Raw genomic sequence first — 4,646 nt, forward strand, 5'->3', positions numbered from 1 at the left:
CACACACACACACACACCACCACCACCACCACTGAATGCTTATAACCTTATGAAACTAATTTGTGATTTTTTTTTTTTTAACATTTTGCCCTTATTACTAGACAGGGCAATAGGTTGGCAGACCTTTTGGAGCATTACTTTGTGGTATTTTCTCCAACTCTGTAAGTTCTGAGTTCAAATCCTGCCAAGAGCTGCGGTCTAAGGCTCTTAAAATTGTTGGCTTTGTGCCTAAATCAGAGACAATTATTATGATTATTATTATTATTATTATTATTATTATTATGATTATTATTATTATTATTATTATTATTATTATTATTATTATTATTATTATTATTATTATTATTATTATTATTATTATTATTATTGTGGCAAGCTGGCAGAATTGTCAGCATGGCAGACAATATGCCTGGCAGCATTTCATTTGTTTCTATGCTCTGAGTTCAAATCCCACCAAGATCAACTCCACCTTTCAGGGTCAATGTACTAGGGCTCAACCTTTGAGAGACCCTGGACGTGGTTGGCTAACTTGTTACAAATAGCAGCCAAACCTTCCTCACATCATAGTCTACTCTCTTAATAAGATTTGAAGACATACCTTAAGCACAGATGGGATGGTCATGGATTGAACCCTTTAGAACAACAAATCTATTCAATGAGGACTGACCTGGGATTTAACAATAATAGCTACAACAATTTAAGTTCTGTTTAGTTCATAACCTACACTGTTCAAATATATTGATAATCAAATATTATTTCGTACTTCATTTGAGATTTTTCTTTTTTAGTTTATCGTCATCGTCATTTAACATGCAGTTTCCAAGTTAGCATGGGTTGGGCAGTTTGGCAGGAACTGACAGTCAGAAGAATGTGTCAAGTTCCAGTGTCTGCTTTGACAAGGTTTCTGTGGTTGGATGTCCTTCCTACTGCCAACCACTTTACAGAGTGTAGTGGGTGCTTTTTATGTTGCACCAGTGAGGTCACTCAGAAAAGCCAAAAACAGGAGAAAAGAAAGATGCCTTGACTGAGGGAAGGTTTGAGAGTCTAAACTATGATAGAGGGACAGAAACTGTCTAGCTGTGGTAGAGATACATGGTTACCCAACATTATAAGTGTTTTTGATCTAGTTTGGATTTTTTGCAATCAAATTTGAATTCTTTGCCATCAAATTTGTACTACTTTGCCATCAAATTTGAATTCTTTGCAATCGAATTTGATTGCAAAGAATCCAAACTAGATCGAAAACATCTATACATAAGGGTGGGTTGGAACAGTTGGAAAGAATATTTCAACCACAAGGTACGAGAAGGTGAAGCAATAATTCTTGCAGTCTACAGTGAAATATATTTACTCTCATTGCACAGACCTCTAATTTGCTTTCTACAATGTTCTCTATAACAACGTTTGTGAATTCAGACTCCCCCCACCCCAACTTTTGTTTTCTTTTGTGGTGGTGATGAGAGAATAGGGGAGGAGGGAGGTTGGCTAAGACATTTCATTAGGGAAGGTGAAAGAAATTAATTTTTATTTTCCATATAACTAAATTATAAACTATCCCAATCTGAAATATTCCAAGAGCTCCCTATTTACTAAGTAAAGAAACATTTCAATTAATGATGTCACATCCCTGCCTCTATATAATTATATATATATCTCGTTGCTATTATGTTAAACTGTCGTATGTCCAAATTTAGCCAAATGCTTTTTTTTTTTTTTTTTTTTTTTTTTTTTTTTTTCAATATTTAATTTTGCTTGCAATAGCCGGTTCTTCTGGTCAAACTATCGTATCTCCAGCTGCTTCACATGCCAAGATATCAAAAATTGTCAAAAGTGTAGTATAATGGTTTAGCATTTTTCAAAAGTGTAGTAACTCCCACATATGACAGTTTTGCAAAAATATTTCTGACTGAAAATATCGTACATACATGGAGTTACGATTTTATGCACCCTACAAAGTATTATTGTTAAGCTGAAACTGTTGCTAATGTAAAAAGAAGTGGGATGGTGAAACTATTTTTTTGTTTTCTGAAAAAGCAACATTTTGGACTTACGACACTTTTGCTTAATAGCAACGATATATATATAATATCTTATTTTAGTCAAGTCACCCTCTTGCTACTCTGAGTTTCACTTGCAAGTATGTATGATCTTCAGGCAAGTTGTGAGGGGAAAATTGAAGGGGTTTGTTTGCACACTGATATATAGTTGATTAGTCATAAGATATGATGATGGGGAGAAAGTATGATAAAATGAGGAGTGTTGTACTGAACAGCATTGGCTGGGGGGATTACATCCATTTAGTATTAACTGGACGGGGGGGGAGAATACTCACTACTGTAGTGGAGGTCAGTGACATTTTATTTACAGTGAAAATGTGCAGACCATCATTTTCCAGTTGCAATTTGCCTGACTACCTTGGGTGCCTACAAACTCAGGGTAGCAAGAAGTTGACTTGACCTAAATAAAATAATAATTTCTGCCAAGGTATTGAGTATTTTCCATATCATTAATACTAATTTGCATATATGATTAGATTTAGTGACTAATAGAAAACATAAGTTTAACCATCATTCATGTGTGTGTGTATATATATATATATATATATATATATATATATATTTGAAAAACTGAATGGAAATTACTTTACTGATAATTTTTCCATTTTAATAATTTGATGTCCATAAACGATTTGCAAACACAAATTTCTAAACATTTAACCCTTTGGTGTTTAAGCCGGCCATATTCAGCCCAAATATCCTACATGATTTACATTCAAACTGGCCATATCTAGCCCCTCACACCTAACCTACATTGACATTCTAAGAATAAATTATCACACCATCGAAACTTCAAAGCTGTAAGATAATGCATGATTAATTCAAAACAATTTGAGTGCAAAATGTATTACATTTAACAGATTAATCTGAACACTAAAGGGTTAATTATTAAAGTGGAAAAATTATCAGAAAAGCCATTCCTATTCATTTTTTCATATATATATATATATATGTGTGTGTGTGTGTGTAAATGAGAGAATATGCTACATGTTTGAAGTTTATCAATTTAGCTCTAATTGCAAAGAAAACTTAAAACTTTTAACTTCACAGCCAGATTCTGTAAACGTATATGAGTTGGGCAGTTCACGTTCACTCATTTTGTTGACCATCTCTGGCCAGCCAGATAAAAGTGCTCTTCAGCTAGCCAAAAGGACAATGTACAAAGGCTTGACTACTGCTGTATAAAAACCCTTATTCTTTATACTATTATTATTATTATTGAAATTATTATTATTATTATTATTATTATTATTATTTGAATGATTTATATTGATGAAGTTTCTTTTTATATTTAGCACATGTATACTACCATGTATATGAAAGACATGTATAAGCAATACTGAAACAAAACAAAAAAATCAAAATCACCAAAAAAAAAAAGAGAGAGAGAGAAAGAAAGAGAGAAAATAATGAAAAATAACAACAAAGTCTTTAATTAGTCAATTTGGACAATAAGAAAAAGAAAAAAACACAATGATAATATTCTTAACGGTTATTATCTTTATATTTTTTTTAACAAGATTCGAAGACAAACAAACAAAAAAAAATATTGTCAACATTTTTTGTAGCCTAAAAGACATTTTCTGCTATGTAAGTGGTTTTTATTTTTTAGTTTTTCTCTTTTTTTTTTATATTTTCATTTTTTAAATTATCTTTCTAACATTTACTGTGCTGAAGATTTATTTACTGTGTGTGTGTGTTTGTATAATATCTGTATGTATATCCATATATGAATGTATATGTATACATGTGTATGAGTATGTGTGTGTCTAAGTATATATATAAGTGTGTGTATGTGTATATATATGTGTGTGTGTGTGTGAGAGAGAATATGAGTATGTATGTATGTACGTGTGTGTATTAGTCTACATGTATATATGTTGTGCTTGTGTATATCTGTGTATATATATGATTGTGTGTGTATGTGTAAGAGAATATGAGTATATGTATACAGGTGTGTGTAGGTGTATGAGTGTATACGTATGTACATATATGTCTGAATGTATATGTTATTTATATATATATATGTATATATATATGTACATGTGTGTATGAATGTACATGTATATGCTGTGTGTGTGTGTGTGCTTGTATAAATACACACATAAATTACACAGGAGTGACTGAAATACTTTAAATATTACATAGATTTTTCCATAATATGTGTTCCCTAGTTAAAACCTAAGTCAAATACAATAATATAATTTTCTGAAACTATATGATAATAATAAAACTCGATATCCATTTTAACTATATTTAATACGGGGGTGGGGGGCATAAATTAAAGGGAGACAACTAGAGTATATGTAATAGTTGAATAACTTGAGTAATATTTATAACTTCTATATTTGCCCCAGGCATGACACATTACGTTACAATTTTACAAAGGACTTGTGACATCACTTGTGGCTCTTTCTGGAACTGGGAAAATAAAGTTCCAGTCGAGAACTGGACTGAGCCTCCCTCATCCCCATCTCTTTTGAACTTACTGGCTTTGTGCCTTAATTAGATGCAATTAATGCATTAACGAGTGGTATATCATCTGAAATAAACAATACACATTATATATATATATATATATATATATAT

Source organism: Octopus bimaculoides, chromosome 22 (assembly GCF_001194135.2).
Source record: "Octopus bimaculoides isolate UCB-OBI-ISO-001 chromosome 22, ASM119413v2, whole genome shotgun sequence".
Lineage (NCBI taxonomy): Eukaryota > Metazoa > Mollusca > Cephalopoda > Octopoda > Octopodidae > Octopus > Octopus bimaculoides.